General features: G+C 40.3%; 1 protein-coding gene across 1 annotated transcript in view; it reads left to right on the forward strand.

The window, feature by feature from the left end:
• Window positions 1–23,778, forward strand: part of LOC137306665 (CREB-regulated transcription coactivator 2-like) — a 46,946-nt gene that overhangs the window by 636 nt on the left and 22,532 nt on the right. The gene's annotated exons all lie outside the window — the stretch shown is intronic.

Here is a 23,778-nt window from a genome sequence, read left to right on the forward strand (position 1 = left end):
TGGGGTACAGTACTGGTGGGTACAGGTCTGTCCCTGTATAACACTGGGGTACAGTACTGGTGGGTACAGGTCTGTCACTGTATAACACTGGGGTACAGTACTGGTGGGTACAGGTCTGTCACTGTATAACACTGGGGTACAGTACTGGTGGGTACAGGTCTGTCACTGTATAACACTGGGGTACAGTACTGGTGGGTACAGGTCTGTCACTGTATAACACTGGGGTACAGTACTGGTGGGTACAGGTCTGTCCCTGTATAACACTGGGGTACAGTACTGGTGGGTACAGGTCTGTCCCTGTATAACCCTGGGGTACAGTACTGGTGGGTACAGGTCTGTCCCTGTATAACACTGGGGTACAGTACTGGTGGGTACAGGTCTGTCACTGTATAACACTGGGGTACAGTACTGGTGGGTACAGGTCTGTCCCTGTATAACACTGGGGTACAGTACTGGTGGGTACAGGTCTGTCCCTGTATAACCCTGGGGTACAGTACTGGTGGGTACAGGTTGGTCCCTGTATAACCCTGGGGTACAGTATTGGTGGGTACAGGTCTGTCACTGTATAACACTGGGGTACAGTACTGGTGGGTACAGGTCTGTCCCTGTATAACACTGGGGTACAGTACTGGTGGGTACAGGTCTGTCACTGTATAACACTGGGGTACAGTACTGGTGGGTACAGGTCTGTCCCTGTATAACACTGGGGTACAGTACTGGTGGGTACAGGTCTGTCACTGTATAACACTGGGGTACAGTACTGGGGGGTACAGGTCTGTCCCTGTATAACACTGGGGTACAGTACTGGGGGGTACAGGTCTGTCCCTGTATAACACTGGGGTACAGTACTGGTGGGTACAGGTCTGTCCCTGTATAACACTGGGGTACAGTACTGGTGGGTACAGGTCTGTCCCTGTATAACACTGGGGTACAGTACTGGGGGGTACAGGTCTGTCCCTGTATAACACTGGGGTACAGTACTGGTGGGTACAGGTCTGTCCCTGTATAACACTGGGGTACAGTACTGGTGGGTACAGGTCTGTCACTGTATAACACTGGGGTACAGTACTGGTGGGTACAGGTCTGTCCCTGTATAACACTGGGGTACAGTACTGGTGGGTACAGGTCTGTCCCTGTATAACACTGGGGTACAGTACTGGTGGGTACAGGTCTGTCCCTGTATAACACTGGGGTACAGTACTGGTGGGTACAGGTCTGTCACTGTATAACACTGGGGTACAGTACTGGTGGGTACAGGTCTGTCCCTGTATAACACTGGGGTACAGTACTGGTGGGTACAGGTCTGTCACTGTATAACTGGGGTACAGTACTGGTGGGTACAGGTCTGTCCCTGTATAACACTGGGGTACAGTACTGGTGGGTACAGGTCTGTCACTGTATAACACTGGGATATGGACACGGATCGATCGTGATGGAAATAGGAATAAATAAGCCCCACATTATTCCCACAGATACCGAATTCCTATATTTTGAGTAATGGGTTGAAAGGAATAAAAGGTAAAACAGGTGCTGTGTGACCCGATCCTCGGTCGGTGCTGTGTGACCCGATCCTCGGTCGGTGCTGTGTGACCCGATCCTCGGCCCGTGCTGTGTGACCCGATCCTCGGCCCGTGCTGTGTGACCCGATCCTCGGTCGGTGCTGTGTGACCCGATCCTCGGTCGGTGCTGTGTGTCCCGATCCTCGGCCGGTGCTGTGTGACCCGATCCTCGGTCGGTGCTGTGTGACCCGATCCTCGGTCGGTGCTGTGTGACCCGATCCTCGGTCGGTGCTGTGTGACCCGATCCTCGGTCGGTGCTGTGTGACCCGATCCTCGGTCGGTGCTGTGTGACCCGATCCTCGGTCGGTGCTGTGTGACCCGATCCTCGGTCGGTGCTGTGTGACCCGATCCTCGGCCCGTGCTGTGTGACCCGATCCTCGGTCGGTGCTGTGTGACCCGATCCTCGGTCGGTGCTGTGTGACCCGATCCTCGGTCGGTGCTGTGTGACCCGATCCTCGGTCGGTGCTGTGTGACCCGATCCTCGGTCGGTGCTGTGTGACCCGATCCTCGGTCGGTGCTGTGTGACCCGATCCTCGGCCGGTGCTGTGTGACCCGATCCTTGGTCGGTGCTGTGTGACCCGATCCTCGGTCGGTGCTGTGTGACCCGATCCTCGGCCCGTGCTGTGTGACCCGATCCTCGGCCCGTGCTGTGTGTCCCGATCCTCGGTCGGTGCTGTGTGACCCGATCCTCGGTCGGTGCTGTGTGACCCGATCCTCGGTCGGTGCTGTGTGACCCGATCCTCGGTCGGTGCTGTGTGACCCGATCCTCGGTCGGTGCTGTGTGACCCGATCCTCGGTCGGTGCTGTGTGACCCGATCCTCGGTCGGTGCTGTGTGACCCGATCCTCGGTCGGTGCTGTGTGACCCGATCCTCGGTCGGTGCTGTGTGACCCGATCCTCGGTCGGTGCTGTGTGACCCGATCCTCGGTCGGTGCTGTGTGACCCGATCCTCGGTCGGTGCTGTGTGACCCGATCCTCGGTCGGTGCTGTGTGACCCGATCCTCGGTCGGTGCTGTGTGACCCGATCCTCGGTCGGTGCTGTGTGACCCGATCCTCGGTCGGTGCTGTGTGACCCGATCCTCGGCCCGTGCTGTGTGTCCCGATCCTCGGTCGGTGCTGTGTGACCCGATCCTCGGTCGGTGCTGTGTGACCCGATCCTCGGTCGGTGCTGTGTGACCCGATCCTCGGTCGGTGCTGTGTGACCCGATCCTCGGCCCGTGCTGTGTGACCCGATCCTCGGCCCGTGCTGTGTGACCCGATCCTCGGTCGGTGCTGTGTGACCCGATCCTCGGCCCGTGCTGTGTGACCCGATCCTCGGCCCGTGCTGTGTGACCCGATCCTCGGTCGGTGCTGTGTGACCCGAGCCTCGGCCGGTGCTGTGTGACCCGATCCTCGGCCCGTGCTGTGTGACCCGATCCTCGGCCCGTGCTGTGTGACCCGATCCTCGGCCGGTGCTGTGTGACCCGATCCTCGGTCGGTGCTGTGTGTCCCGATCCTCGGTCGGTGCTGTGTGTCCCGATCCTCGGTCGGTGCTGTGTGACCCGATCCTCGGTCGGTGCTGTGTGACCCGATCCTCGGTCGGTGCTGTGTGACCCGATCCTCGGTCGGTGCTGTGTGACCCGATCCTCGGTCGGTGCTGTGTGTCCCGATCCTCGGTCGGTGCTGTGTGACCCGATCCTCGGCCGGTGCTGTGTGACCCGATCCTCGGCCGGTGCTGTGTGACCCGATCCTCGGCCGGTGCTGTGTGACCCGATCCTCGGTCGGTGCTGTGTGACCCGATCCTCGGCCGGTGCTGTGTGACCCGATCCTCGGCCGGTGCTGTGTGACCCGATCCTCGGCCCGTGCTGTGTGACCCGATCCTCGGTCGGTGCTGTGTGTCCCGATCCTCGGTCGGTGCTGTGTGACCCGATCCTCGGTCGGTGCTGTGTGACCCGATCCTCGGTCGGTGCTGTGTGTCCCGATCCTCGGTCGGTGCTGTGTGACCCGATCCTCGGTCGGTGCTGTGTGACCCGATCCTCGGCCCGTGCTGTGTGACCCGATCCTCGGTCGGTGCTGTGTGTCCCGATCCTCGGCCGGTGCTGTGTGACCCGATCCTCGGCCGGTGCTGTGTGACCCGATCCTCGGTCGGTGCTGTGTGACCCGATCCTCGGTCGGTGCTGTGTGACCCGATCCTCGGTCGGTGCTGTGTGACCCGATCCTCGGTCGGTGCTGTGTGACCCGATCCTCGGTCGGTGCTGTGTGACCCGATCCTCGGTCGGTGCTGTGTGACCCGATCCTCGGCCGGTGCTGTGTGACCCGATCCTCGGCCCGTGCTGTGTGACCCGATCCTCGGTCGGTGCTGTGTGTCCCGATCCTCGGTCGGTGCTGTGTGACCCGATCCTCGGTCGGTGCTGTGTGACCCGATCCTCGGTCGGTGCTGTGTGACCCGATCCTCGGCCCGTGCTGTGTGACCCGATCCTCGGCCGGTGCTGTGTGACCCGATCCTCGGTCGGTGCTGTGTGACCCGATCCTCGGTCGGTGCTGTGTGACCCGATCCTCGGTCGGTGCTGTGTGTCCCGATCCTCGGTCGGTGCTGTGTGACCCGATCCTCGGTCGGTGCTGTGTGTCCCGATCCTCGGTCGGTGCTGTGTGACCCGATCCTCGGTCGGTGCTGTGTGACCCGATCCTCGGCCCGTGCTGTGTGACCCGATCCTCGGCCCGTGCTGTGTGACCCGATCCTCGGCCGGTGCTGTGTGACCCGATCCTCGGTCGGTGCTGTGTGACCCGATCCTCGGTCGGTGCTGTGTGACCCGATCCTCGGTCGGTGCTGTGTGACCCGATCCTCGGTCGGTGCTGTGTGACCCGATCCTCGGTCGGTGCTGTGTGACCCGATCCTCGGTCGGTGCTGTGTGACCCGATCCTCGGTCGGTGCTGTGTGACCCGATCCTCGGTCGGTGCTGTGTGACCCGATCCTCGGTCGGTGCTGTGTGACCCGATCCTCGGTCGGTGCTGTGTGACCCGATCCTCGGTCGGTGCTGTGTGACCCGATCCTCGGCCGGTGCTGTGTGACCCGATCCTCGGCCGCTGCTGTGTGACCCGATCCTCGGCCCGTGCTGTGTGACCCGATCCTCGGCCCGTGCTGTGTGACCCGATCCTCGGCCCGTGCTGTGTGTCCCGATCCTCGGTCGGTGCTGTGTGACCCGATCCTCGGTCGGTGCTGTGTGACCCGATCCTCGGTCGGTGCTGTGTGACCCGATCCTCGGTCGGTGCTGTGTGACCCGATCCTCGGTCGGTGCTGTGTGACCCGATCCTCGGTCGGTGCTGTGTGACCCGATCCTCGGTCGGTGCTGTGTGACCCGATCCTCGGCCGGTGCTGTGTGACCCGATCCTCGGCCGGTGCTGTGTGACCCGATCCTCGGCCGGTGCTGTGTGACCCGATCCTCGGCCGGTGCTGTGTGACCCGATCCTCGGCCGGTGCTGTGTGACCCGATCCTCGGTCGGTGCTGTGTGACCCGATCCTCGGCCCGTGCTGTGTGACCCGATCCTCGGTCGGTGCTGTGTGACCCGATCCTCGGCCGGTGCTGTGTGACCCGATCCTCGGCCGGTGCTGTGTGACCCGATCCTCGGCCGGTGCTGTGTGACCCGATCCTCGGCCGGTGCTGTGTGACCCGATCCTCGGCCGGTGCTGTGTGACCCGATCCTCGGCCGGTGCTGTGTGACCCGATCCTCGGCCGGTGCTGTGTGACCCGATCCTCGGCCGGTGCTGTGTGACCCGATCCTCGGCCGGTGCTGTGTGACCCGATCCTCGGCCGGTGCTGTGTGACCCGATCCTCGGCCGGTGCTGTGTGACCCGATCCTCGGCCGGTGCTGTGTGACCCGATCCTCGGCCGGTGCTGTGTGACCCGATCCTCGGCCGGTGCTGTGTGACCCGATCCTCGGCCGGTGCTGTGTGACCCGATCCTCGGCCGGTGCTGTGTGACCCGATCCTCGGCCGGTGCTGTGTGACCCGATCCTCGGCCGGTGCTGTGTGACCCGATCCTCGGCCGGTGCTGTGTGACCCGATCCTCGGCCGGTGCTGTGTGACCCGATCCTCGGCCGGTGCTGTGTGACCCGATCCTCGGCCGGTGCTGTGTGTCCCGATCCTCGGCCGGTGCTGTGTGTCCCGATCCTCGGCCGGTGCTGTGTGTCCCGATCCTCGGCCGGTGCTGTGTGTCCCGATCCTCGGCCGGTGCTGTGTGACCCGATCCTCGGCCGGTGCTGTGTGACCCGATCCTCGGCCGGTGCTGTGTGACCCGATCCTCGGCCGGTGCTGTGTGACCCGATCCTCGGCCGGTGCTGTGTGACCCGATCCTCGGCCGGTGCTGTGTGACCCGATCCTCGGCCCGTGCTGTGTGACCCGATCCTCGGCCCGTGCTGTGTGACCCGATCCTCGGCCCGTGCTGTGTGACCCGATCCTCGGCCGGTGCTGTGTGACCCGATCCTCGGCCGGTGCTGTGTGACCCGATCCTCGGCCGGTGCTGTGTGACCCGATCCTCGGCCGGTGCTGTGTGACCCGATCCTCGGTCCGTGCTGTGTGACCCGATCCTCGGCCGGTGCTGTGTGACCCGATCCTCGGCCGGTGCTGTGTGACCCGATCCTCGGTCCGTGCTGTGTGAGCCGATCCTCGGTCCGTGCTGTGTGTCCCGATGTCAGTCTGTGCTGGTGGGAGAGACAGGAAACTTTTTAAGAGGTCAGGTCAGATTCGAAATGAGTTGTTGGACCCGCAGGGCTGCACAGGCGGTGTGTTTATTCACAGACACTGTCCCTTATAATAAGTGTGTGTTTATTCACAGACACTGTACCTTATAACAAGTGTGTGTTTATTCACAGACACTGTACCTTATAATAAGTGTGTGATTATTCACAGACACTGTACCTTATAAGTGTGTGTTTATTCACAGACACTGTACCTTATAATGTGTGTGATTATTCACAGACACTGTACCTTATAATAAGTGTGTGATTATTCACAGACACTGTACCTTATAATAAGTGTGTGATTATTCACAGACACTGTACCTTATAATAAGTGTGTGATTATTCACAGACACTGTACCTTATAATAAGTGTGTGTTTATTCACAGACACTGTACCTTATAATAAGTGTGTGATTATTCACAGACACTGTACCTTATAATAAGTGTGTGATTATTCACAGACACTGTACCTTATAATAAGTGTGTGATTATTCACAGACCCTGTACCTTATAATAAGTGTGTGTTTATTCACAGACACTGTACCTTATAATAAGTGTGTGTTTATTCAGACACTGTCCCTTATAATAAGTGTGTGATTATTCAGACCCTGTACCTTATAATAAGTGTGTGTTTATTCACAGACCCTGTACCTTATAATAAGTGTGTTTATCCACAGACACTGTACCTTATAATAAGTGTGTGATTATTCAGACACTGTCCCTTATAATAAGTGTGTGATTATTCAGACACTGTACCTTATAATAAGTGTGTGTTTATTCAGACACTGTACCTTATAATAAGTGTGTGTTTATTCAGACACTGTCCCTTATAATAAGTGTGTGATTATTCACAGACACTGTACCTTATAATAAGTGTGTGTTTATTCAGACACTGTCCCTTATAATAAGTGTGTGATTATTCAGACACTGTACCTTATAATAAGTGTGTGTTTATTCAGACACTGTACCTTATAATAAGTGTGTGTTTATTCAGACACTGTCCCTTATAATAAGTGTGTGATTATTCAGACACTGTACCTTATAATAAGTGTGTGTTTATTCAGACACTGTACCTTATAATAAGTGTGTGTTTATTCAGACACTGTACCTTATAATAAGTGTGTGTTTATTCAGACACTGTACCTTATAATAAGTGTGTGTTTATTCAGACACTGTCCCTTATAATAAGTGTGTGATTATTCAGACACTGTACCTTATAATAAGTGTGTGATTATTCAGACACTGTACCTTATAATAAGTGTGTGATTATTCAGACACTGCACCTTATAATAAGTGTGTGTTTATTCAGACACTGTACCTTATAATAAGTGTGTGTTTATTCAGACACTGTACCTTATAATAAGTGTGTAATTATTCACAGACACTGTACCTTATAATAAGTGTGTGTTTATTCAGACACTGTCCCTTATAATAAGTGTGTGATTATTCACAGACACTGTACCTTATAATAAGTGTGTGATTATTCACAGACACTGTACCTTATAATAAGTGTGTGATTATTCACAGACACTGTACCTTATAATAAGTGTGTGATTATTCACAGACACTGTACCTTATAATAAGTGTGTGATTATTCAGACACTGTACCTTATAATAAGTGTGTGTTTATTCAGACACTGTACCTTATAATAAGTGTGTGATTATTCACAGACACTGTACCTTATAATAAGTGTGTGTTTATTCAGACACTGTACCTTATAATAAGTGTGTGATTATTCAGACACTGTACCTTATAATAAGTGTGTGTTTATTCAGACACTGTACCTTATAATAAGTGTGTGATTATTCACAGACACTGTACCTTATAATAAGTGTGTGATTATTCAGACACTGTACCTTATAATAAGTGTGTGATTATTCACAGACACTGTACCTTATAATAAGTGTGTGATTATTCAGACACTGTACCTTATAATAAGTGTGTGATTATTCACAGACACTGTACCTTATAATAAGTGTGTGATTATTCACAGACACTGTACCTTATAATAAGTGTGTGTTTATTCACAGACACTGTACCTTATAATAAGTGTGTGATTATTCACAGACACTGTACCTTATAATAAGTGTGTGTTTATTCACAGACACTGTACCTTATAATAAGTGTGTGTTTATTCACAGACACTGTACCTTATAATAAGTGTGTGTTTATTCAGACACTGTACCTTATAATAAGTGTGTGATTATTCAGACACTGTACCTTATAATAAGTGTGTGTTTATTCACAGACACTGTACCTTATAATAAGTGTGTGATTATTCACAGACACTGTACCTTATAATAAGTGTGTGATTATTCACAGACACTGTACCTTATAATAAGTGTGTGTTTATTCAGACACTGTACCTTATAATAAGTGTGTGATTATTCACAGACACTGTACCTTATAATAAGTGTGTGTTTATTCAGACACTGTACCTTATAATAAGTGTGTGATTATTCAGACACTGTACCTTATAATAAGTGTGTGTTTATTCAGACACTGTACCTTATAATAAGTGTGTGATTATTCACAGACACTGTACCTTATAATAAGTGTGTGATTATTCAGACACTGTACCTTATAATAAGTGTGTGATTATTCACAGACACTGTACCTTATAATAAGTGTGTGATTATTCAGACACTGTACCTTATAATAAGTGTGTGATTATTCACAGACACTGTACCTTATAATAAGTGTGTGATTATTCACAGACACTGTACCTTATAATAAGTGTGTGTTTATTCACAGACACTGTACCTTATAATAAGTGTGTGATTATTCACAGACACTGTACCTTATAATAAGTGTGTGTTTATTCAGACACTGTACCTTATAATAAGTGTGTGTTTATTCAGACACTGTACCTTATAATAAGTGTGTGATTATTCAGACACTGTACCTTATAATAAGTGTGTGATTATTCACAGACACTGTACCTTATAATAAGTGTGTGATTATTCACAGACACTGTACCTTATAATAAGTGTGTGTTTATTCAGACACTGTACCTTATAATAAGTGTGTGTTTATTCACAGACACTGCACCTTATAATAAGTGTGTGATTATTCACAGACACTGTACCTTATAATAAGTGTGTGTTTATTCAGACACAGTACCTTATAATAAGTGTGTGATTATTCACAGACACTGTACCTTATAATAAGTGTGATTATTCACAGACACTGTACCTTATAATAAGTGTGTGATTATTCACAGACACTGTACCTTATAATAAGTGTGTGATTATTCAGACACTGTACCTTATAATAAGTGTGTGTTTATTCAGACACTGTACCTTAGAATAAGTGTGTGATTATTCACAGACACTGTACCTTATAATAAGTGTGTGATTATTCAGACACTGTACCTTATAATAAGTGTGTGATTATTCAGACACTGTACCTTATAATAAGTGTGTGTTTATTCAGACACTGTACCTTATAATAAGTGTGTGTTTATTCACAGACACTGTACCTTATAATAAGTGTGTGATTATTCACAGACACTGTACCTTATAATAAGTGTGTGATTATTCACAGACACTGTACCTTATAATAAGTGTGTGATTATTCACAGACACTGTACCTTATAATAAGTGTGTGTTTATTCACAGACACTGTACCTTATAATAAGTGTGTGTTTATTCACAGACACTGTACCTTATAATAAGTGTGTGTTTATTCACAGACACTGTACCTTATAATAAGTGTGTATTTATTCACAGACACTGTACCTTATAATAAGTGTGTGTTTATTCAAAGACACTGTACCTTATAATAAGTGTGTGTTTATTCACAGACACTGTACCTTATAAGTGTGTGATTATTCACAGACACTGTACCTTATAATAAGTGTGTGTTTATTCACAGACACTGTACCTTATAATAAGTGTGTGTTTATTCAGACACTGTACCTTATAATAAGTGTGTGATTATTCACAGACACTGTACCTTATAATAAGTGTGTGTTTATTCAGACACTGTACCTTATAATAAGTGTGTAATTATTCACAGACACTGTACCTTATAATAAGTGTGTGTTTATTCAGACACTGTACCTTATAATAAGTGTGTAATTATTCACAGACACTGTACCTTATAATAAGTGTGTGTTTATTCAGACACTGTACCTTATAATAAGTGTGTAATTATTCACAGACACTGTACCTTATAATAAGTGTGTGATTATTCACAGACACTGTACCTTATAATAAGTGTGTGTTTATTCAGACACTGTACCTTATAATAAGTGTGTGTTTATTCACAGACACTGTACCTTATAATAAGTGTGTGATTATTCACAGACACTGTACCTTATAATAAGTGTGTGATTATTCACAGACACTGTACCTTATAATAAGTGTGTGTTTATTCACAGACACTGTCCCTTATAATAAGTGTGTGTTTATTCAGACACTGTACCTTATAATAAGTGTGTGATTATTCACAGACACTGTACCTAATAATAAGTGTGTGATTATTCACAGACACTGTACCTTATAATAAGTGTGTGATTATTCACAGACACTGTACCTTATAATAAGTGTGTTTATTCACAGACACTGTACCTTATAATAAGTGTGTGATTATTCACAGACACTGTACCTTATAATAAGTGTGTGTTTATTCAGACACTGTACCTTATAATAAGTGTGTGATTATTCAGACACTGTACCTTATAATAAGTGTGTGTTTATTCAGACACTGTACCTTATAATAAGTGTGTGTTTATTCACAGACACTGTACCTTATAATAAGTGTGTGATTATTCAGACACTGTACCTTATAAGTGTGTGATTATTCAGACACTGTACCTTATAATAAGTGTGTGTTTATTCAGACACTGTACCTTATAATAAGTGTGTAATTATTCACAGACACTGTACCTTATAATAAGTGTGTGTTTATTCACAGACACTGTACCTTATAATAAGTGTGTATTTATTCACAGACACTGTACCTTATAATAAGTGTGTGTTTATTCAAAGACACTGTACCTTATAATAAGTGTGTGTTTATTCACAGACACTGTACCTTATAAGTGTGTGATTATTCACAGACACTGTACCTTATAATAAGTGTGTGTTTATTCACAGACACTGTACCTTATAATAAGTGTGTGTTTATTCAGACACTGTACCTTATAATAAGTGTGTGATTATTCACAGACACTGTACCTTATAATAAGTGTGTGTTTATTCAGACACTGTACCTTATAATAAGTGTGTAATTATTCACAGACACTGTACCTTATAATAAGTGTGTGTTTATTCAGACACTGTACCTTATAATAAGTGTGTAATTATTCACAGACACTGTACCTTATAATAAGTGTGTGTTTATTCAGACACTGTACCTTATAATAAGTGTGTAATTATTCACAGACACTGTACCTTATAATAAGTGTGTGATTATTCACAGACACTGTACCTTATAATAAGTGTGTGTTTATTCAGACACTGTACCTTATAATAAGTGTGTGTTTATTCACAGACACTGTACCTTATAATAAGTGTGTGATTATTCACAGACACTGTACCTTATAATAAGTGTGTGATTATTCACAGACACTGTACCTTATAATAAGTGTGTGTTTATTCACAGACACTGTCCCTTATAATAAGTGTGTGTTTATTCAGACACTGTACCTTATAATAAGTGTGTGATTATTCACAGACACTGTACCTAATAATAAGTGTGTGATTATTCACAGACACTGTACCTTATAATAAGTGTGTGATTATTCACAGACACTGTACCTTATAATAAGTGTGTTTATTCACAGACACTGTACCTTATAATAAGTGTGTGATTATTCACAGACACTGTACCTTATAATAAGTGTGTGTTTATTCAGACACTGTACCTTATAATAAGTGTGTGATTATTCAGACACTGTACCTTATAATAAGTGTGTGTTTATTCAGACACTGTACCTTATAATAAGTGTGTGTTTATTCACAGACACTGTACCTTATAATAAGTGTGTGATTATTCAGACACTGTACCTTATAAGTGTGTGATTATTCAGACACTGTACCTTATAATAAGTGTGTGTTTATTCAGACACTGTACCTTATAATAAGTGTGTAATTATTCACAGACACTGTACCTTATAATAAGTGTGTAATTATTCACAGACACTGTACCTTATAATAAGTGTGTAATTATTCACAGACACTGTACCTTATAATAAGTGTGTGTTTATTCAGACACTGTACCTTATAATAAGTGTGTAATTATTCACAGACACTGTACCTTATAATAAGTGTGTGTTTATTCAGACACTGTACCTTATAATAAGTGTGTAATTATTCACAGACACTGTACCTTATAATAAGTGTGTGATTATTCAGACACTGTACCTTATAATAAGTGTGTGTTTATTCAGACACTGTACCTTATAATAAGTGTGTGATTATTCAGACACTGTACCTTATAATAAGTGTGTGTTTATTCACAGACACTGTACCTTATAATAAGTGTGTGTTTATTCACAGACCCTGTACCTTATAATAAGTGTGTGTTTATTCACAGACACTGTACCTTATAATAAGTGTGTGTTTATTCAGACACTGTACCTTATAATAAGTGTGTGATTATTCACAGACACTGTACGTTATAATAAGTGTGTGTTTATTCAGACACTGTACCTTATAATAAGTGTGTGATTATTCACAGACACTGTACCTTATAATAAGTGTGTGTTTATTCACAGACACTGTACCTTATAATAAGTGTGTGATTATTCAGACACTGTACCTTATAATAAGTGTGTGTTTATTCACAGACACTGTACCTTATAATAAGTGTGTGATTATTCACAGACACTGTCCCTTATAATAAGTGTGTGTTTATTCAGACACTGTACCTTATAAGTGTGTGTTTATTCACAGACACTGTACCTTATAATAAGTGTGTGATTATTCACAGACACTGTCCCTTATAATAAGTGTGTGTTTATTCACAGACACTGTACCTTATAATAAGTGTGTGATTATTCACAGACACTGTACCTTATAATAAGTGTGTGATTATTCACAGACACTGTACCTTATAATAAGTGTGTGTTTATTCACAGACACTGTACCTTATAATAAGTGTGTGATTATTCACAGACACTGTACCTTATAATAAGTGTGTGATTATTCACAGACACTGTACCTTATAATAAGTGTGTGATTATTCACAGACCCTGTACCTTATAATAAGTGTGTGTTTATTCACAGACACTGTACCTTATAATAAGTGTGTGTTTATTCAGACACTGTCCCTTATAATAAGTGTGTGATTATTCAGACCCTGTACCTTATAATAAGTGTGTGTTTATTCACAGACCCTGTACCTTATAATAAGTGTGTTTATCCACAGACACTGTACCTTATAATAAGTGTGTGATTATTCACAGACACTGTACCTTATAATAAGTGTGTGATTATTCACAGACACTGTACCTTATAATAAGTGTGTGATTATTCACAGACACTGTACCTTATAATAAGTGTGATTATTCACAGACACTGTACCTTATAATAAGTGTGTGATTATTCACAGACACTGTACCTTATAATAAGTGTGTGTTTATTCAGACACTGTCCCTTATAATAAGTGTGTGATTATTCAGACACTGTACCTTATAAGTGTGTGTTTATTCAGACACTGTACCTTATAATAAGTGTGTGTTTATTCAGACACTGTACCTTATAATAAGTGTGTGTTTATTCAGACACTGTCCCTTATAATAAGTGTGTGATTATTCAGACACTGTACCTTATAATAAGTGTGTGTTTATTCAGACACTGTACCTTATAATAAGTGTGTGTTTATTCAGACACTGTACCTTATAATAAGTGTGTGTTTATTCAGACACTGTACCTTATAATAAGTGTGTGATTATTCACAGACACTGTACCTTATAATAAGTGTGTGTTTATTCAGACACTGTACCTTATAATAAGTGTGTGATTATTCAGACACTGTACCTTATAATAAGTGTGTGTTTATTCAGACACTGTACCTTATAATAAGTGTGTGATTATTCACAGACACTGTACCTTATAATAAGTGTGTGATTATTCAGACACTGTACCTTATAATAAGTGTGTGATTATTCACAGACACTGTACCTTATAATAAGTGTGTGATTATTCAGACACTGTACCTTATAATAAGTGTGTGATTATTCACAGACACTGTACCTTATAATAAGTGTGTGATTATTCACAGACACTGTACCTTATAATAAGTGTGTGTTTATTCACAGACACTGTACCTTATAATAAGTGTGTGATTATTCACAGACACTGTACCTTATAATAAGTGTGTGTTTATTCAGACACTGTACCTTATAATAAGTGTGTGTTTATTCAGACACTGTACCTTATAATAAGTGTGTGATTATTCAGACACTGTACCTTATAATAAGTGTGTGATTATTCACAGACACTGTACCTTATAATAAGTGTGTGATTATTCACAGACACTGTACCTTATAATAAGTGTGTGTTTATTCAGACACTGTACCTTATAATAAGTGTGTGTTTATTCACAGACACTGCACCTTATAATAAGTGTGTGATTATTCACAGACACTGTACCTTATAATAAGTGTGTGTTTATTCAGACACAGTACCTTATAATAAGTGTGTGATTATTCACAGACACTGTACCTTATAATAAGTGTGATTATTCACAGACACTGTACCTTATAATAAGTGTGTGATTATTCACAGACACTGTACCTTATAATAAGTGTGTGATTATTCAGACACTGTACCTTATAATAAGTGTGTGTTTATTCAGACACTGTACCTTAGAATAAGTGTGTGATTATTCACAGACACTGTACCTTATAATAAGTGTGTGATTATTCAGACACTGTACCTTATAATAAGTGTGTGATTATTCAGACACTGTACCTTATAATAAGTGTGTGTTTATTCAGACACTGTACCTTATAATAAGTGTGTGTTTATTCACAGACACTGTACCTTATAATAAGTGTGTGATTATTCACAGACACTGTACCTTATAATAAGTGTGTGATTATTCACAGACACTGTACCTTATAATAAGTGTGTGATTATTCACAGACACTGTACCTTATAATAAGTGTGTGTTTATTCACAGACACTGTACCTTATAATAAGTGTGTGTTTATTCACAGACACTGTACCTTATAATAAGTGTGTGTTTATTCACAGACACTGTACCTTATAATAAGTGTGTATTTATTCACAGACACTGTACCTTATAATAAGTGTGTGTTTATTCACAGACACTGTACCTTATAATAAGTGTGTGTTTATTCACAGACACTGTACCTTATAAGTGTGTGATTATTCACAGACACTGTACCTTATAATAAGTGTGTGTTTATTCACAGACACTGTACCTTATAATAAGTGTGTGTTTATTCAGACACTGTACCTTATAATAAGTGTGTGATTATTCAGACACTGTACCTTATAATAAGTGTGTAATTATTCACAGACACTGTACCTTATAATAAGTGTGTGTTTATTCAGACACTGTACCTTATAATAAGTGTGTAATTATTCACAGACACTGTACCTTATAATAAGTGTGTGATTATTCACAGACACTGTACCTTATAATAAGTGTGTGTTTATTCAGACACTGTACCTTATAATAAGTGTGTGTTTATTCACAGACACTGTACCTTATAATAAGTGTGTGATTATTCACAGACACTGTACCTTATAATAAGTGTGTGATTATTCACAGACACTGTACCTTATAATAAGTGTGTGTTTATTCACAGACACTGTCCCTTATAATAAGTGTGTGTTTATTCAGACACTGTACCTTATAATAAGTGTGTGATTATTCACAGACACTGTACCTAATAATAAGTGTGTGATTATTCACAGACACTGTACCTTATAATAAGTGTGTGATTATTCACAGACACTGTACCTTATAATAAGTGTGTTTATTCACAGACACTGTACCTTATAATAAGTGTGTGATTATTCACAGACACTGTACCTTATAATAAGTGTGTGTTTATTCAGACACTGTACCTTATAATAAGTGTGTGATTATTCAGACACTGTACCTTATAATAAGTGTGTGTTTATTCAGACACTGTACCTTATAATAAGTGTGTGTTTATTCACAGACACTGTACCTTATAATAAGTGTGTGATTATTCAGACACTGTACCTTATAAGTGTGTGATTATTCAGACACTGTACCTTATAATAAGTGTGTGTTTATTCAGACACTGTACCTTATAATAAGTGTGTAATTATTCACAGACACTGTACCTTATAATAAGTGTGTGTTTATTCACAGACACTGTACCTTATAATAAGTGTGTATTTATTCACAGACACTGTACCTTATAATAAGTGTGTGTTTATTCAAAGACACTGTACCTTATAATAAGTGTGTGTTTATTCACAGACACTGTACCTTATAAGTGTGTGATTATTCACAGACACTGTACCTTATAATAAGTGTGTGTTTATTCACAGACACTGTACCTTATAATAAGTGTGTGTTTATTCAGACACTGTACCTTATAATAAGTGTGTGATTATTCACAGACACTGTACCTTATAATAAGTGTGTGTTTATTCAGACACTGTACCTTATAATAAGTGTGTAATTATTCACAGACACTGTACCTTATAATAAGTGTGTGTTTATTCAGACACTGTACCTTATAATAAGTGTGTAATTATTCACAGACACTGTACCTTATAATAAGTGTGTGTTTATTCAGACACTGTACCTTATAATAAGTGTGTAATTATTCACAGACACTGTACCTTATAATAAGTGTGTGATTATTCACAGACACTGTACCTTATAATAAGTGTGTGTTTATTCAGACACTGTACCTTATAATAAGTGTGTGTTTATTCACAGACACTGTACCTTATAATAAGTGTGTGATTATTCACAGACACTGTACCTTATAATAAGTGTGTGATTATTCACAGACACTGTACCTTATAATAAGTGTGTGTTTATTCACAGACACTGTCCCTTATAATAAGTGTGTGTTTATTCAGACACTGTACCTTATAATAAGTGTGTGATTATTCACAGACACTGTACCTAATAATAAGTGTGTGATTATTCACAGACACTGTACCTTATAATAAGTGTGTGATTATTCACAGACACTGTACCTTATAATAAGTGTGTTTATTCACAGACACTGTACCTTATAATAAGTGTGTGATTATTCACAGACACTGTACCTTATAATAAGTGTGTGTTTATTCAGACACTGTACCTTATAATAAGTGTGTGATTATTCAGACACTGTACCTTATAATAAGTGTGTGTTTATTCAGACACTGTACCTTATAATAAGTGTGTGTTTATTCACAGACACTGTACCTTATAATAAGTGTGTGATTATTCAGACACTGTACCTTAAGTGTGTGATTATTCAGACACTGTACCTTATAATAAGTGTGTGTTTATTCAGACACTGTACCTTATAATAAGTGTGTAATTATTCACAGACACTGTACCTTATAATAAGTGTGTAATTATTCACAGACACTGTACCTTATAATAAGTGTGTAATTATTCACAGACACTGTACCTTATAATAAGTGTGTGTTTATTCAGACACTGTACCTTATAATAAGTGTGTAATTATTCACAGACACTGTACCTTATAATAAGTGTGTGTTTATTCAGACACTGTACCTTATAATAAGTGTGTAATTATTCACAGACACTGTACCTTATAATAAGTGTGTGATTATTCAGACACTGTACCTTATAATAAGTGTGTGTTTATTCAGACACTGTACCTTATAATAAGTGTGTGATTATTCAGACACTGTACCTTATAATAAGTGTGTGTTTATTCACAGACACTGTACCTTATAATAAGTGTGTGTTTATTCACAGACCCTGTACCTTATAATAAGTGTGTGTTTATTCACAGACACTGTACCTTATAATAAGTGTGTGTTTATTCAGACACTGTACCTTATAATAAGTGTGTGATTATTCACAGACACTGTACGTTATAATAAGTGTGTGTTTATTCAGACACTGTACCTTATAATAAGTGTGTGATTATTCACAGACACTGTACCTTATAATAAGTGTGTGATTATTCACAGACACTGTACCTTATAATAAGTGTGTGTTTATTCACAGACACTGTACCTTATAATAAGTGTGTGATTATTCACAGACACTGTACCTTATAATAAGTGTGTGATTATTCACAGACACTGTACCTTATAATAAGTGTGTGATTATTCACAGACCCTGTACCTTATAATAAGTGTGTGTTTATTCACAGACACTGTCCCTTATAATAAGTGTGTGTTTATTCAGACACTGTACCTTATAATAAGTGTGTGATTATTCACAGACACTGTACCTAATAATAAGTGTGTGATTATTCACAGACACTGTACCTTATAATAAGTGTGTGATTATTCACAGACACTGTACCTTATAATAAGTGTGTTTATTCACAGACACTGTACCTTATAATAAGTGTGTGATTATTCACAGACACTGTACCTTATAATAAGTGTGTGTTTATTCAGACACTGTACCTTATAATAAGTGTGTGATTATTCAGACACTGTACCTTATAATAAGTGTGTGTTTATTCAGACACTGTACCTTATAATAAGTGTGTGTTTATTCACAGACACTGTACCTTATAATAAGTGTGTGATTATTCAGACACTGTACCTTATAAGTGTGTGATTATTCAGACACTGTACCTTATAATAAGTGTGTGTTTATTCAGACACTGTACCTTATAATAAGTGTGTAATTATTCACAGACACTGTACCTTATAATAAGTGTGTGTTTATTCACAGACACTGTACCTTATAATAAGTGTGTATTTATTCACAGACACTGTACCTTATAATAAGTGTGTGTTTATTCAAAGACACTGTACCTTATAATAAGTGTGTGTTTATTCACAGACACTGTACCTTATAAGTGTGTGATTATTCACAGACACTGTACCTTATAATAAGTGTGTGTTTATTCACAGACACTGTACCTTATAATAAGTGTGTGTTTATTCAGACACTGTACCTTATAATAAGTGTGTGATTATTCACAGACACTGTACCTTATAATAAGTGTGTGTTTATTCAGACACTGTACCTTATAATAAGTGTGTAATTATTCACAGACACTGTACCTTATAATAAGTGTGTGTTTATTCAGACACTGTACCTTATAATAAGTGTGTAATTATTCACAGACACTGTACCTTATAATAAGTGTGTGTTTATTCAGACACTGTACCTTATAATAAGTGTGTAATTATTCACAGACACTGTACCTTATAATAAGTGTGTGATTATTCACAGACACTGTACCTTATAATAAGTGTGTGTTTATTCAGACACTGTACCTTATAATAAGTGTGTGTTTATTCACAGACACTGTACCTTATAATAAGTGTGTGATTATTCACAGACACTGTACCTTATAATAAGTGTGTGATTATTCACAGACACTGTACCTTATAATAAGTGTGTGTTTATTCACAGACACTGTCCCTTATAATAAGTGTGTGTTTATTCAGACACTGTACCTTATAATAAGTGTGTGATTATTCACAGACACTGTACCTAATAATAAGTGTGTGATTATTCACAGACACTGTACCTTATAATAAGTGTGTGATTATTCACAGACACTGTACCTTATAATAAGTGTGTTTATTCACAGACACTGTACCTTATAATAAGTGTGTGATTATTCACAGACACTGTACCTTATAATAAGTGTGTGTTTATTCAGACACTGTACCTTATAATAAGTGTGTGATTATTCAGACACTGTACCTTATAATAAGTGTGTGTTTATTCAGACACTGTACCTTATAATAAGTGTGTGTTTATTCACAGACACTGTACCTTATAATAAGTGTGTGATTATTCAGACACTGTACCTTAAGTGTGTGATTATTCAGACACTGTACCTTATAATAAGTGTGTGTTTATTCAGACACTGTACCTTATAATAAGTGTGTAATTATTCACAGACACTGTACCTTATAATAAGTGTGTAATTATTCACAGACACTGTACCTTATAATAAGTGTGTAATTATTCACAGACACTGTACCTTATAATAAGTGTGTGTTTATTCAGACACTGTACCTTATAATAAGTGTGTAATTATTCACAGACACTGTACCTTATAATAAGTGTGTGTTTATTCAGACACTGTACCTTATAATAAGTGTGTAATTATTCACAGACACTGTACCTTATAATAAGTGTGTGATTATTCAGACACTGTACCTTATAATAAGTGTGTGTTTATTCAGACACTGTACCTTATAATAAGTGTGTGATTATTCAGACACTGTACCTTATAATAAGTGTGTGTTTATTCACAGACACTGTACCTTATAATAAGTGTGTGTTTATTCACAGACCCTGTACCTTATAATAAGTGTGTGTTTATTCACAGACACTGTACCTTATAATAAGTGTGTGTTTATTCAGACACTGTACCTTATAATAAGTGTGTGATTATTCACAGACACTGTACGTTATAATAAGTGTGTGTTTATTCAGACACTGTACCTTATAATAAGTGTGTGATTATTCACAGACACTGTACCTTATAATAAGTGTGTGTTTATTCACAGACACTGTACCTTATAATAAGTGTGTGATTATTCAGACACTGTACCTTATAATAAGTGTGTGTTTATTCACAGACACTGTACCTTATAATAAGTGTGTGATTATTCACAGACACTGTCCCTTATAATAAGTGTGTGTTTATTCAGACACTGTACCTTATAATAAGTGTGTGTTTATTCACAGACACTGTACCTTATAATAAGTGTGTGATTATTCACAGACACTGTCCCTTATAATAAGTGTGTGTTTATTCACAGACACTGTACCTTATAATAAGTGTGTGATTATTCACAGACACTGTACCTTATAATAAGTGTGTGATTATTCACAGACACTGTACCTTATAATAAGTGTGTGATTATTCACAGACACTGTACCTTATAATAAGTGTGTGATTATTCACAGACACTGTACCTTATAATAAGTGTGTGATTATTCACAGACCCTGTACCTTATAATAAGTGTGTGTTTATTCACAGACACTGTACCTTATAATAAGTGTGTGTTTATTCAGACACTGTCCCTTATAATAAGTGTGTGATTATTCAGACCCTGTACCTTATAATAAGTGTGTGTTTATTCACAGACCCTGTACCTTATAATAAGTGTGTTTATCCACAGACACTGTACCTTATAATAAGTGTGTGATTATTCACAGACACTGTACCTTATAATAAGTGTGTGATTATTCACAGACACTGTACCTTATAATAAGTGTGTGATTATTCACAGACACTGTACCTTATAATAAGTGTGATTATTCACAGACACTGTACCTTATAATAAGTGTGTGATTATTCACAGACACTGTACCTTATAATAAGTGTGTGTTTATTCAGACACTGTCCCTTATAATAAGTGTGTGATTATTCAGACACTGTACCTTATAAGTGTGTGTTTATTCAGACACTGTACCTTATAATAAGTGTGTGTTTATTCAGACACTGTACCTTATAATAAGTGTGTGTTTATTCAGACACTGTCCCTTATAATAAGTGTGTGATTATTCAGACACTGTACCTTATAATAAGTGTGTGTTTATTCAGACACTGTACCTTATAATAAGTGTGTGTTTATTCAGACACTGTACCTTATAATAAGTGTGTGTTTATTCAGACACTGTACCTTATAATAAGTGTGTGATTATTCACAGACACTGTACCTTATAATAAGTGTGTGTTTATTCAGACACTGTACCTTATAATAAGTGTGTGATTATTCAGACACTGTACCTTATAATAAGTGTGTGTTTATTCAGACACTGTACCTTATAATAAGTGTGTGATTATTCACAGACACTGTACCTTATAATAAGTGTGTGATTATTCAGACACTGTACCTTATAATAAGTGTGTGATTATTCACAGACACTGTACCTTATAATAAGTGTGTGATTATTCAGACACTGTACCTTATAATAAGTGTGTGATTATTCACAGACACTGTACCTTATAATAAGTGTGTGATTATTCACAGACACTGTACCTTATAATAAGTGTGTGTTTATTCACAGACACTGTACCTTATAATAAGTGTGTGATTATTCACAGACACTGTACCTTATAATAAGTGTGTGTTTATTCAGACACTGTACCTTATAATAAGTGTGTGTTTATTCAGACACTGTACCTTATAATAAGTGTGTGTTTATTCACAGACTGTACCTTATAATAAGTGTGTGTTTATTCACAGACACTGTACCTTATAAGTGTGTGATTATTCACAGACACTGTACCTTATAATAAGTGTGTGTTTATTCACAGACACTGTACCTTATAATAAGTGTGTGTTTATTCAGACACTGTACCTTATAATAAGTGTGTGATTATTCACAGACACTGTACCTTATAATAAGTGTGTGTTTATTCAGACACTGTACCTTATAATAAGTGTGTAATTATTCACAGACACTGTACCTTATAATAAGTGTGTGTTTATTCAGACACTGTACCTTATAATAAGTGTGTAATTATTCACAGACACTGTACCTTATAATAAGTGTGTGTTTATTCAGACACTGTACCTTATAATAAGTGTGTAATTATTCACAGACACTGTACCTTATAATAAGTGTGTGATTATTCACAGACACTGTACCTTATAATAAGTGTGTGTTTATTCAGACACTGTACCTTATAATAAGTGTGTGTTTATTCACAGACACTGTACCTTATAATAAGTGTGTGATTATTCACAGACACTGTACCTTATAATAAGTGTGTGATTATTCACAGACACTGTACCTTATAATAAGTGTGTGTTTATTCACAGACACTGTCCCTTATAATAAGTGTGTGTTTATTCAGACACTGTACCTTATAATAAGTGTGTGATTATTCACAGACACTGTACCTAATAATAAGTGTGTGATTATTCACAGACACTGTACCTTATAATAAGTGTGTGATTATTCACAGACACTGTACCTTATAATAAGTGTGTTTATTCACAGACACTGTACCTTATAATAAGTGTGTGATTATTCACAGACACTGTACCTTATAATAAGTGTGTGTTTATTCAGACACTGTACCTTATAATAAGTGTGTGATTATTCAGACACTGTACCTTATAATAAGTGTGTGTTTATTCAGACACTGTACCTTATAATAAGTGTGTGTTTATTCACAGACACTGTACCTTATAATAAGTGTGTGATTATTCAGACACTGTACCTTATAAGTGTGTGATTATTCAGACACTGTACCTTATAATAAGTGTGTGTTTATTCAGACACTGTACCTTATAATAAGTGTGTAATTATTCACAGACACTGTACCTTATAATAAGTGTGTGTTTATTCACAGACACTGTACCTTATAATAAGTGTGTATTTATTCACAGACACTGTACCT

The sequence above is a fragment of the Heptranchias perlo genome, chromosome 44 (genome assembly GCF_035084215.1).
Source record: "Heptranchias perlo isolate sHepPer1 chromosome 44, sHepPer1.hap1, whole genome shotgun sequence".
Classification (NCBI taxonomy): domain Eukaryota; kingdom Metazoa; phylum Chordata; class Chondrichthyes; order Hexanchiformes; family Hexanchidae; genus Heptranchias; species Heptranchias perlo.